The sequence below is a fragment of the Pinus tabuliformis genome, chromosome 4_1 (genome assembly GCF_031772625.1).
Source record: "Pinus tabuliformis cultivar Carrire ecotype Pingquan chromosome 4_1, CPIR1, whole genome shotgun sequence".
NCBI lineage: Eukaryota > Viridiplantae > Streptophyta > Pinopsida > Pinales > Pinaceae > Pinus > Pinus tabuliformis.
This window is the reverse complement of record NC_142303.1, coordinates 216,065,135-216,080,014: the sequence shown is the minus strand read 5'-3', so window position 1 is coordinate 216,080,014 and position 14,880 is coordinate 216,065,135.

Here is a 14,880-nt window from a genome sequence, read left to right as displayed (position 1 = left end):
AAGATAATTTCAATTTCTAATCTCCTTGATCATTAGATTATGATTGTTTGAATTGTTATGTTGCATAGGCCTTTGATCTTTCTTATGTCTATGATTGCAGGTCTTTTTGAGCATTGAGAAGTTGCATCGACACAGAGTAGGGATCTCCATCAAGCATTTTGTGAATACGTAAGAGGCTTCTTCTCCTAATCTTGTATTTACAATTCAAATGAAGTAATCCTAGGAAAAGAGTTATTCAAATGTCTGTTTGTTTCTAGTTTCCTTTAGGATCTAGGGAGATCACTCTTGTCAACAATGGATTTATCCGCCTAACTATAAACACCATTCAAATGTAATACCATGAGTTGTGAATCTAACCTAACGATCAACTGACGAATGGAAAATGCAATGGCATTACATAGTAGCTCAATCACCGCACCATATTCTACAATATTGTTCATTGTTTGACTGAGGCATATCCCATGAATAGAAACTAACTCATCTGTGGGTGAATAAATGACCCAGCTTGCGGAAGATAAATTATGAGACCTACGACTAGCACCATCAGTGAAGCCAATGTAAGCTTGAGGGAGCGTTGACATCTGCAAATCAAGTGTAATAGAATATGAGCAGGAGAAGTTGCGGAAAATCGTAAAAAGTCGCTAAAGACTACCACACATAAACTATGGTACAATAATATACAAATATTTCACCCAAAAATCTAAGCATAATATCTCTTTAGGTAAAGACCATTTATGAGCTTTCCCAAAGGAATTTCGTCATAATCAACTAGTTCATAGGCCCCTTCTTCTAGTGCACGTTTTACAATATAAGGGCCATGCCATATAGGCTTGAATTTAGCAGCATCAAACTTATCGTTCTCTTGATCATAGACCAAGAATAAATCACCCTCTACATATGAAGGAGGTTTTGACATTTTGATCATACTATTCTTTAACTCGTTTGTTTTGGGGCTCGCTAGCTAATGCATCATCACATCGAGTCTCATCGAGATGTGCTAAGTACAGGAAATGTTCCTCTTTAGCAAAAGTGGTTGGTAATAATTAAATTTCTAGTTTCAAAGATGATATTTCGCATTCAATCGGTAGAACTTCTTCCATGTTGTAGACAAGCTGGAAAGGAGTAAAATCAATCGAAGTTTTTGTTGTGGTACAGTATGCCCACAAGATTGGATAAAGCATTAGATTTAAAACATTGTTAACAATTTCCACTTGGCAATTTTCCTGCATTAATACGGAGTAGAACTTTCATGACGCAGACTTAGCTTCGTGGTAAGATCAGTCATCATATAGTTTTGAAAATGGCTACCATGGTCCATGACAATGGCTTATGGAACTCCGAACTGAGCAATTACATGATTGAACACGAAAATGGATGTTGTTTCACCATCATTCTTATATGTAGGCATCGCCTCGACCCAATTTTTAAAATAATCTACTGCAATGATAATGTACCCATGCCCCCCAACTAAGTGAGGGTTACATGTAAGAAAATCAATGCCCCATTTAGTGAAAGGACCAACAACAATGATTGGGTGAAGAGGAGATGGATGTGCACACATTTTTCGATCATAGATTTGACAATTATGGCATTTACGGACCGCAGTTATACAGAATTTGAACATCGAAGGCCATAAATACCCCGCGCGCAGGATCTGTTAAGCAATGGAAAACCCTGACATATGACCGCCACAAGCTCCAGAATGGTAGTCATTTAATGCCTTTTCAGCTTCTTCGTGAGTTAAACATCGTTTGAAGATAGAATCGACACCATGACGATAAAGTGTATCGCCAACAATATTGTATTACTACGATTGATACCAGATATACTGACGATCAGTTCAACTCAGTTATGGCCGAAATATCTAGCTCTGAAGATAGATGATGATATCTCCATACCAGGGATCCAAAGTACATATTAAAAAGAGAGATTCATCTAGAAGAGAATCCTCTGCCATGTTTTCGATTTCAGTACGAGGAAAGTCACACAATAGTTCAACAAATACCAATGATTTCTTATTTGGATTTAATAAATTTCAAATCAAATTCCTGTAGGATGACTGTCCATTTGGAATAATTGCCCCCCAGAAATTGTCTGGTAAGAATGTAAACCATGGGGTTGCAATCAGAAATCATAGAAGTTTTGCATAATATAATGTAGTGACGGAAACGTTGGACAGGCTGAACAACTGCTAAGGCCATTTTTTCCCCATGTGCATACTTTGTTTCAGTTTTGGTAAAATTATGACTTAAGTAATATATCACATGGTCTTCGTTCGATTCGTCTTCTTGAACTAGAACCATGCAAATGGTGGAACCAGATGCGGCTAAGTATAAAAAGTATTCTTGATGATAATCTGGAGGATACAACAACAATGTATTGGTTAACGCATATTTAAGTGCATCAAAGGCCTTTTGAGCCACATCATCCCAAGTAAATGAGGTTCTCTTTTTCAAAAGTCGAGTAAAACCTTTAGTTAACTCGACATAGTTCTGGATAAATCGACGTAGAAAGTTTTCCTTCCCTTGAAAACTTTGGAGTTGGCAAAGATTGGAAGGAGGAGGAAGATTCAAAATAGCATCAACCTTCAACGGATCGACATGAATGCCTTTCTTTGAAATGAAAAATCCTAGCAACCGATAAGATTGCACACAGAAAACACACTTCTGTGGATTCAAGCAAATATTGTAATGACGACATATGATAAAGATTTCTCTCAAGTGCATTGGATGATCTTCTTGTATCAGTGAATGAGCTGGTAAATCATCTAAATAGGGTTGCACAATATGCTTGATATCGTGAAATGCATAAGACATTGCCCGTTGAAAAGTTGCACCAACATTCTTCAAATCGAATGGGAGTTTTCGATAGGCAAAAATATCCCATGGGAAGTTGAATGTGGTTTTGTGTTTATCAATTGGGAGTATGTTGATTTGATTGTAACCAAAAAATCTGTCCATAAATGAAACAAAAATAATTTACGACACATTCGTCAATGGTTTGATCGATATAGGGAGTAGGATAATTGTCTTTTGGACAAGCCTTAATGATATCCATGTAATCGATGTATACTCTAATGGTTCCTTGTTTCTTGTTAACAGGTACGATATTGGACACCCAATCAGTTAAGGGAACCAGGTAGATGAAGCATTCTTTGAGTAGTTTCTCAACCTTTGCTTTAATCGCAACATCTTTTCACGGATGCACCGAATGTAATCGTTGTCTGATAGGTTTGGCATTCGAGTAAGTCTTAATCTTGTGTACTACAATTCTTGGGTCAATTCCTGGCATTTCATCATAGGACCAGGCAAAATGATGCAAAATTCTTGAAATAGGGCCTTATATGTTCAAATTTATTCGAATGAGCAAGAGGCGCCTATGTGAATATTTCCAATCATTTATGTTTTAATTGAGATGCCTATGGTAATCATTGTAGATATATTCCCCAAATTCCTTTCGAACTTAGCTTGAAAAATTGAAATGGGTGATTCTGAACTATCTACTATCTTAGGTGAAAACATAGTCGAAAAATGCATTCTCGATTTTATCAAGGTCGGGTAGAAGAGATGGACAATGATGGTAAGTGTTCCATGGCATTTCATCCGAATTCATGACCTTTGTGATACTTTCATTAGTTGGAAACATATAGTTGATAGGATCAGGGAGTGAAACCAGTTCTAACCAAGGTAAAGGAGAATAATCATCATTTATCGCATTCACTCGATCAATATAAGAATATGAAGGATTGGAAAACAATTGTATTGCCTGATAATCAATTCAGAAGGGCTCAAAGGCATATCATTGCCATAGGAGGCTAACTCAGACTCTAAAGGCACTATCCACACATCATAAGGTTCCATAGTGCTTGATGTAATAATGTTAGCCTCGACAAGATTAGAAGGAAAATTCGATCGAGGCATCACAGAGGCTCCCATTAGTGATGAGTCTTTGAACAAAAAAACACCAATATCCTCATAAAGAGTATTCATTTTCTGACAAAAGGTATGCTACCCGTAGAGTTAGGGTTTGAAGTGTAGTAAGACAACTGGTCTACTTTGACAATTTTCCCTTTGTGATGAAATTGTATCAAGGAAAATTTTAAGGATGGAAAATTTTCTTGAAGTTTAAAAACATTGGCGAATCTCACTAATCCCTAATATGCAAACTATAAATTTTTTAATGATATATTTGCAAAATTATTCAAATTTATAATGATTTTATATATGGTCTCTATATAATGTTGGCGATTTTTAAGGTAAAATAATTTTATATTCTAAAATTTGGGCGAATCATCTTTTATAAAAATTGGAAATTGGCGAATCGTTTTTTGGAAAAATCATGAAAAATTAGCCCACTGGGCGAACATTAGCCCCTAAAATTTTCCATGAATTGTATGATTCGAAAAGTGATGAGACCATTACTAACATGGCGTAGGTCCAACTTCGACCAAGCAAAAGTTTGTAATAGAGCTGAGCATCAACAACTTCAACTTCGATGGCAACCGTTTTGCCCTCTAGCTCTATGGGTAAATCATTCAGGATCCCATAAGAATGAAAACCTCTTTCATCAAAGACTTTCAGAGTGGTAGGTGATTGATTGATGATTGGAGAACCTAAATATTTCCAAAAATAAATCAACATAATACACGTAGAAGATCCTTCATCAACAATTGTGTGAAATATTCGTCTAGCTTTAACAAAAACTGGAATCTAGAATGCCAATTGATGAGGTAGTCTCGGGATATGACACTCAAGATCAAAGATAATTATGTTAGAATCCTCTGGATCAATAGCTCCTATGGATGACAATAAAAGCTTTCATCATGTCGGGCATGTTCGCAGCACCTCCAGAGTTGACATTACGGAAGGAGACATAGCCATGTCTTCAACAATGTTATAATTTTTTGCATCTCTAGCATGTAGATTGAAATTTGATTTCTGAAGCACACCTTTGGGAGGCGGTCAGATCATCATGTCAAGGTTAAGTTTCTCGATCTGTAATGGTTCAGAAGGAGGAGGAGGAATTGAATTGGAAGGTTTACCAAATGAACTAGCCTAATTTCCCTTGTCAACGGGACCCTCAGAACCATAATCTTTAGATCTTGTAGCTACCATAACTTGCTGCGAAGACATCATCATGATGTCTTACGATGTGGAAGAGGAATATTGGTTATGAGAAACCATTTTGCTATCTTGAGAAGGAAATGGATCCTTCAAAACATCGAGAATTGAAGAACCTTTAATGAATTTAGAAACCTCTGCCCGATGTGGGCATTCCTTCATATAATGATCCTCATTGCAAATAAGGCAAGGATAGCGAGGTTTTCGTTTTTCGTCAGCAAGCTCAGTTTTAGCAAGTTTCTCTTCTGAAGAAGCATTTTGTTTCGATTTACCTTTCCCTTTACTTTTACCTCCAGTTGATTTTGACTTGCCGGTAGATGATCCTATTACATTAATCTCGGAAATAGTTTCCGAAGAAAGGCTTTCAAATGGTGTATCTTGTATGGCCAAAGTCTGAGTACTTTTATAATAAAAAAATTGCCCCTTAGGTTGTTGGCTAAAAAAAACCTATTATACCATCAACGACATTAGATCATGTAGGAGACATAATGATTGGTTCACCCGTAGGGCACGGTAAATTCAAGATTTTCTCGTACAATGTGCCAGATTGAGTGTAGACTAAGTATGAGTATTAGGCACGAGCAATTACCTACCATTCCGTGATGACACCTCCTTCAACAACATCCTCCATAATAATGGGAATAAGTGACTTCGTAAACCACTTAGCTGAAATCTAATTTGGAATAAAAACCTTGACTATGCGACATCTATATCTCCATTCATGAATATGATCGAAAATATGAGTTGATTTTGATTGTTCTAAAGAAGTCAATAGTTTAGTGCCATTATCATAATGGATGGGTAACTGAAAGTGGGTTAAGAATGTTGTTTCGAGGGAGTTCAAGTTATGGAAAGAGGTGCGAGGTAGCTCATTGTACCATTTGGCTTTCGAACCAGTTAAAGTTCGTTGGAAAAGGTGAAGGCAGATGGAATCATTAATTAAAGAATTCGACGCACACCGAAGATGATATGTCATCACATGATTGGATGATTCTTCTCCTGATTTGACTTCAAATTTGGGTATGTCACTCGATAATTTGGTAGGAATCGTCGACCAATAAGGATAATAATACATAGGATCGTTGGCTAACCAAGATAAATTTGGTAAATTTAGGGTTACAATAAACAGTAACTGTCGGTTAGGGTATTGCATAAAGATTGATAACCTTGTGAATTAAGACCAACCTCGAAGAAGAGGATACCTAGGATATCCTGGAATTTTTTGGGCAGTTGGAATTGGAATGCCACGAGGGTAACTAGGTTGAACCATACCGGGTTGAGGTTGAATAGGGACTTGATAAGTATGACCGGGGTATAATTGACTCTAAAAACATTGAGCTTGACCCATTTGACCTAAGTAATATTGCCCCTGTACAGGTTGAACTTGCGAAGGTTGACCTTGAACAAATTGACTTTGAACAGGTTGAATTTGAATAAATTGACCATGAAAATGTGGGTTTTGGGAAGTTTGACCTTGGAAAGGTGGGCTTTGAAAAACTTGTCCTTGAAAAGGTGGCCTTTGAAAAACCTATCCTTGAAAAGGTGGAACCTGGTAAGCTTGACCTTGAAAAGGCGTTTGCATTGTTCCTACAATGGGTTGCCCGATAGGAATATGTCGTATAGACTGGATCGTAGGAACTTTATGATAAGAAAAAGCTTACGGGATTTCGTAAGTAGTCTGAGGAACAGATATTTGAGGGGTAACTGGAACGGTCGTTTGTGATACTCCTTAACAAGGTGTCTAAGGAGAAATTGGAACCGACTGTGAAACAAGAGTTTGAACAGGTATCTGTGGTGAACTCTGAATAGGTCATTGAATTGGTTGTTGAATAGGTATTTGAGGAATAATTTGTTCAGTAGTTTGAACAGGTTGATAAAGTGGCACTTGTGGAGCAACTAGACCATACTGTAGAGTAAAAGCAGGATTCTAAATAGTGTTCATCCCAGGATAAGGAGTACCAAGTAAAGGTTGATTTACAACAGGTTGACCTAGACCAGGCTGAGGCATCTGACCATAAGTTCTAGTAAAAGGTTTACCCCCACCAATAGTTGCCCTCCAGGTGGAGGATAAGGTGGTTTCCCCCCAAGTGGGTAATAAACACTAATCGTGTTTACTTGAATTACCAAAAACCATGTGAATTTGTTTGTCTGATGCCATAATCTCTTCAGGCATGGAAGTCATGCTCTGAACAGTAGATGTAGATAAACCAGATGACCAAGTAGAAGGTTGGGGAGAAGAAGCAGCTCCTGAAAAAGTCATAGTAAGTGACTGGTATCCAGGAGGAATTGATGGACCACCATACAATAGTGATTCCAAGGAGATGGTAAACATAGATGAATCAATGGGTTGGCTCCCAATATGAATTTCTGACATAGTTCTTTCTGGTGAATAAAAAGGAATGTGTGGCGTGAAAAATTCTGACCTAAAAAGCTCAAAGTGGTAGAATACCAAGGGTCAGGTTGGAAAGGAGAGAAAGGAAGTCCTGGGTCAAAATTTTCACTGCCGGTAAATGGAGAATAAGGTGTTTCTGTCTCTTTGGTAATATCTTTAATGCTAATTAACCCAAAAGGTAATTCAGTTGTAATTATCAGCTTCCTTCGAGGTGAAGGTGGCTCGAGAGTAGGAGCTATAATAGCTGAAGGTGATTCAGGTTGAGAATCTTCAGACTCAGGTTGTTCTACGTCTGGTTCGGTTAGTTCAATATCTAGAACTTCACCAGTATCAGATTTAGTGTGAACTAATTCGGTAATATCTGGGCAAAAGTGAACTAAAATTGATTCCATTTCTTGCGTTGGATTCACTTTGGTTTCTACTGTCTCAAATTGTAAAATGTTGATGTTTTAGGTTCTTCTTAGGCTTTTGATCTTGTTGAATTTGACCTTTCGGTTTTTATCTTTTCCAATTGACTAGGTGTGTATTTAGGAGTTTTACCTTGCATTCTACGTGACTGCCTTGGTGATTCAGCCAGGATGAAAATCTATCACGAAATCAAACAATATTCACAATCTAATCCTAAGGTCTCTAAAAAGTAAAAACAAACAATTAAACACACGCTAAAAAATACAAGGATTCAAACCATGCAAACAAGCTTTTCACAACAAAATTACTAATTGGTAATGAAATCCAACGTCGCAAAAATCAAGGTGAAAAGTTGTTGTAGGTAGAGCAAGTAGGACTAGTTATGCTGACAACCTGCTTAATGAAACAATTCGATGCAAGTAACTTCACTTATGCCATCTTGAGCAAAGATTACCCTCCAAAAAGTCCAAGTGAGTCTAGTCAACATATGTTCCACGTACATCAGGACCTTCCCTATGTCGTCACCTTCCGTAATATCCCTAGGATTATGGTCAATAAGGTTACCAAATACAACAATTCAACCCAGGGGGATAGTTGCAGATCAGACGTGCATGCAAGGGCAGAGTAACAAAGTTGAATCCCCTTGAAAGCTCCTCAACATGGTTAATTGGAGGTTTAATTTCAAGTGACCCCAAGTACCTTTCGACACCATTGTAATACATGTAAATCATTGTACCATAGCTAATGAAGTGGGTACGATCACTTCACTAGGTCTGATATGATCTCGTGCTTGACTCCTTTGTAAGGGGAGCTTCCTAGAGCAAAATTGAAATAACTGGATTTATCTCCCTATCGCAAGATTCTAGTGTTTGTTTGCAGCTTTGGAAAGCTTACTCACTTCCCTATTCCAAAGGCCTACAACCTAATCTATTGTTGGTGGAAAAGAGCCCTAAGAATAAACTTTTTAGGTTGATTTTAATAGTTGTTGTTTACTCAAAGGTAATGGATGTGAAACTTGATGAAATTATGACTTGACACAATCCTAATGCAGTCGAAAATGATGATATAATCTTTTTGTTTCAATGAAAATCTATCTAAACTAAGGAAAGAGTTTTTCACTTTTTAAATTGAAATGCAAACAAAAACTCTAAACCCCATTATAACGCTTTTCCTAAAATGCAGATATCCAAGTGAAAATCACCCGAATATTGAAAACAATTTCAACTTTTCACTTGCCTAATAACGCAAGAAAACAAGAAATCTCTCTTTTCATACAATCACTCATAAATTCAAAAAATGCAACAAGAAACCAATAATGACTAAAAAATGAATTTTCTTTAATGGAATGTTGTGAATTCACTCACAACAAAAATATGATTCATGAACAAACAATATCTAATCTTGCAAATCATTGATTTCATTGATTTTGACACACAAATCAAACTTTTGCAAAAGAGAAAACTGGACTCAAAACCCGATGTAATCGATAGAAGAAAGATCGACAATCAACAAGACAAGGCCAACAAACCTCTCTTTGGATCAATCAACCATTCATCGAACAAGACCTTGCCCTAATTTGAAAAAAGAAGACAATCACAAGCAAGAATCTTCATAACACTCTGTCAGACTGACAATCAGTCACAGGAGTTTCAAACAAGTGTAAAACAACAGAAAAAACAAAAAGTTTGGATTGAAAGAGGATATAACTGAGTTTTTCAAAAGTTCCAGGTATGTGTGTAGGCTTTGGAGTAAACCAGTGTGAATAAGATCTGTTGCTAAAATGACAATGCGCAGAAGTGCGCACTATGCCTAAAGTCTAAGTGTGCACAGCAGGGAAATTCATAAAAATAAAAAATAAATTAATTTCAACCCAAAATCCAAATTTCTAATATTTCTAGACACTCAAGGAAGGCTTGTGCAACATGTTGAAAAGGTCAAAAAAGGAAAACTAATGGAGATTGGATCAATTCCCCAGTATAGTCGCCAATTTGTTATGTAGACTTATCCCTCCCACGGACAAGAGTGATCTCCCTAGACTTCAAAGAACCCTAGTAACAAACAAACATGATCTGCTACCTTTCTTTAGACTCTGATTGACTGAAAGAAAATATAATGATAGAGGCCTCTTACTGATCTAATGAAATGATTATTGAAGTCCCCTTCAAAGCTTTCAACCAATCACTCCTCGATGCTTTAGATATCCTCTTGTCACTCCCCACAGCTTCTCCATACTATCCTAAAAGAAATTTGCATAGATAGAGACAAACAAGAGATTAAAGCATCCAACATATAACCAAAGAGATAAATGGACTAATTAACCAATTATATATCATAAACTGATTAATATGCAATCACGATCTATGTAGGTGGTTAAGGAATCCTAGAAATTAAATCAACAAATACGTAATTGAGAAAGAACAATTGCTTTTATATTGATAAACTAGAGAAAATCCTTACAACCACATAGCCTTGATGTTGCAAGTCCCTTCTACAATATCCAACCCTCTCCCTTGCAAGAATAGCGTTCCAACCTAATCTCAACAACATAAACCTACTTCCAACAATCCTCTCCCAATCCTCAAACCTGTAGTAGCTTTATAGGCCAAGAATGGGAAGTTTTGGATCCATTCTCCAAGGGATGAGATCCACTAATAGTGGGATAGAGGTTCCACAAAGGAAGGGGAGTTGCTCCATGATGGGAGGGATCAATATTGAATAGGCACACATTCGAAGCTTGTTGGTTGGGATAGATGCTACAAAAAATGCTTCTAGATTTATTTATTTTTCATATTCGCAGGTCACAATGTAAGACAATGCGTACTTATGCGCATATGTTAATTGTCTTCTCTGTGTGTGCGCATAAATCAAATAGGGAACTGCGCAAGTAGTGAAAAATAGGGTTTTGTACCATGGTATCCAGGGATTCCACTTTCTTTGGGATGATTTAGATTCTAAATTTGCAGGGGAATGCTCTTGGGACACATTTATGGATAGCGAAAGATCCAAAACAACAGTCATTTGCCTAATGCGACAAAATGGGAAAAGTAAGATTACAAATAAATGTTTAGAAGGATGTATTCGTTGTTTTGCATGTGAAAAACAAACTCAATGGATTAAGTGGTCACCCTTGGCAAAATGCGGTACAACACATCCTTCCATACTTCATAAAAAATGCTCCCATTTATGGCACTTTATGGATATCAACAATCACATCACCCTTGAAAGGGGCTACAAAGGTTCAAGTAGTGAAGGATCACATAGGGTTCTAGTAGGAGGTTCTCAAACTATTGAAGGATAACTTGGTTAGAACACAAAGTAGGATCAAACAACATTCAAATCAACATTGTAGTGAAAGGGAATTTGAAGTGGGGGATTAGGTGTTTTGGAGGCCACAACCATATATACCAATGTCCCTCAAGCAACAAAAGAAGGTCAAAAAATTATCATTGAGGTATTATGGCCCCCAAAAGGTGTTGCAAAGGATTGTAAACATGACTTACAAGTTACAAAGGTTTGGAAAGGCTATTTTCCCAGAGTTTATAGCAGAGTTGATGTGTGTTCATCATAAATGTTAGATGGTTAAGTATTAAACTTTTTGAACCACCCATATATGGTGGGAATGTTGACATTGATGATTTTCTAGACATAATGGAACACACATTAGAAAAATAGAAGAGAATACCATCATTAAATTCATAAAATGCTTACTCTACAACATACACTCATTTTAACTATAGATCTTTTGATGGAAAATTTATCTACCCAATTGCAAATAGTTGTCACCACTAGTTGCAAGACTAGATCAAACATTTCCATATGGCATATACCCACAAGGTATAATAGATCGTGTACAAATCAAGTTATAACACCAACTTGATAAGTTGATACCAATGATAGAAATAGTAGTAATAATAATAATAACAAGAGTCACGTGGTGACAATGTCATTGCTCTTGCTTTTTTGCACATTGCCACCACGTGACTTTTGTTTATTGTGCAAAAATGACATGGGCCTATGTGTGAAAATAATATTCTTATGAAAAAAAATCAAAAGTATTTAATTTTTTAATATATATATATATTAATTTTGTATTTATTATAAAAATTTAAAGATTACTTTTTTCAAAGAGAAATTTGTATTTAGAAGGATTTGTTTTTAACAAGTTAAAATGGATATATATTATTGATAATAATAACAATAATCTCAATATAAGAGAAGAAAACTTGATGCATGAGACTTATTTGTAGGATAAGGTACTTATATTTGAATCTATGACCTATTATAAAGAAGCACATGTTCTTAACCATTCAAACATTTTAATGGTGTGCTACATCTAGGAGGAAGACATGTAATTCCTTTTATAATTAATATAGAGTTAACACACACACACACACCATATATATATATATATATATATATATTTATATATATGTTGAGAGTTGTGAAGTAAGAATATTTTAAATTGAACAAACCTAAAAAAAAAGTAACATTGCGAAAGCTTTGAATTTTTTAATATATAATAAATTTGACATTAGGATACATTTAAATTAATTTAATTTTAATGTTTTTATAACTGTTAGTAAATAACTAAATCTATTAACTTAAATTAATTATATATATATAATATTTTTTGGTAAGTCATAACTTTCTATTCACTGCATATGTAAATATTTACATGGTTATTCCTTAAGATCCTATTGGTCTCACTCCGACCAAGTTTGTTGAACATTGATACCAAACCATAGCAAATAGTCCAAAAAAGACACAAGCTAGCTCACCATAACCGAAGAGGCAAAAAATTCCAAAAGACTAACAAAATGAACAAGACACCAAAATACATACTCAATCGTCGGATTTGATAGACACTGGGTTGTCTAGCCCCATCCCTAGTGGAGGGGGAGGGCGAAAAGGGTAGCTGACGTGTTGCTCCAGGTGAGCCAGCTAGGCCTCAAGTTGCTCAAATTTGTCCAGAATATGCATATGCAAATAACATACCACAACCACTCGCTCTCATAGGTGACACTTTAAATATTGAATTTAGGATAGGGCTGCCATCACTGCCTCATGTTCCTCACGATGATTTTTCTCATAGGTATCCATCTACATTTTAACTGATTGCTTCGGTGGTGTTGGGGTTCCATGAGAGGAGGTGTCTCTCCTCCTTTAGGCTAGTCGATGACCTCGATGAGGGCACAAATTTTGTCCCCTTGTAATCGTGCTCTGGCCAGTAGACTCCTTTTTCTGATATTAGTGTCGGGGCTTGGGTTCCAAGGGGATTCCCTTGGTATTGGTTTCCATATAGGAGCCGTGACTTAGAGCCATACTAAGGAAATTCAAAGGCAGGTGCTCTTACAGTTACACCCATGCAACCGCCCAATTCACCTCTCATCACAATGCACTTCCTCTTCTTGCCTTGACCTCAAACCTCCCTTGGACCACTTGACACTCCTTGGCACACACTTGGCTTTTCCCACCCTACACAAACTTTGATAATGGATCCAACACCGACCCCAACCTTGGCGACGAATGTGTCAATTTCCAGCCATTGTGCACCTTGCTCTCTAAATCTGAACCCTTTACGCCCCCAATTTTGGCCATCCACGTGTGGTTCTTCTGAGTAGCACACCACCACAAGAGGAGATTTTGACGCCCGTTAGAAAATACCCTATGAAAGTCTCACACCATTGCACTAATGGGTCATAAAGTCACAAGATAACATAAATCCAAGGAGACAAGAGTTAATTGGGAGAAAATCCTACCCACTTCCCCGTTCACACTCTAAGCAATTCCAATGACACACCAGAGAACAAACGTTACAACAAATAGTAACCCATAAAAATTACCAGGTGAAAGCCAAAAGCATGTTGGGAGCAAGTTGCTCAACCAGTCCGGAGGATGCCACAGGGAATGCAGGAATAAATAGAGGACCAAATTGCATTGGGCTCACGTCTACAAGCTCGTGCCACCCCTATCACATTCCAAATTATAACATGTCACCCTTTCAAATCCCCAATAACCATCAATGAGTTAGAGGGTTGGCTTAAAGCATTTCACTTACCCCAAACTGCCATCACCATAATATCGTTATGAAACCCATCGTCCACCATATGAAACCCTGATCCCACCTGCATTCACATAAATGCTCTTGAAAGTCGATGGTTGATTTCACATGGGCTTGTTGATGCATGTCCTACCACGCAACACTTCTTCCTTTCACACGCATGGAGGGTTTAGAGGGAGGCCAAGTAGGACTTTTGACAACATTGGATTATCCACCCCCATCGGGATATATTTCTATATAATAGCAAACAAAGAAAATTTACGATTAATTAATATCAAGTATTTTGTATTTATTATATAATTATAAAATTACACTTAAAATAATTTAGACGTGTTAGACAAAGTATATAGCTCATTCATGGGGTCAAGCTTTGTAGATGATCCAAGTGATCCCTTTGGGTGGATTTGTAGTTGAACCGACAAAATGATACAAATATTATGTGAACATAATAGTGACTAAAACCACACAGACAATAAATAAATAAATATCTATGGTATTGATCCAGGTGGATATTGGTGGCCACCCGCCTATTCCACTTGGACCCCCACCATTGTCTCTTTCATTTTTTCAATTTCCTTAATTATAGCACATATTATTATTTTTGGTATTTTTTCGCGTCTTGAACTGTTGGATACATTTGAGGCCCTAAACAATGTTTTTTGGGGAAAAAATATACAAACACGAGTCTTTGACTCGCATTTGCATTTGAAAGTTGTAGTCCTTAGATAGATATTTCCAACAAGGTATTGTGCGTGTCAAACGAAGATTGTATGCCAAAGTTACGACCCTGTGAAGTTGATATACCAATTTACCCAAACGAGACCCATAGTTTTGGCGCTTCATCTCCTAGGGTTAGGTTTCTGGATGTTTAAGGTTTTTCATTGTTTCTCAATTATAAT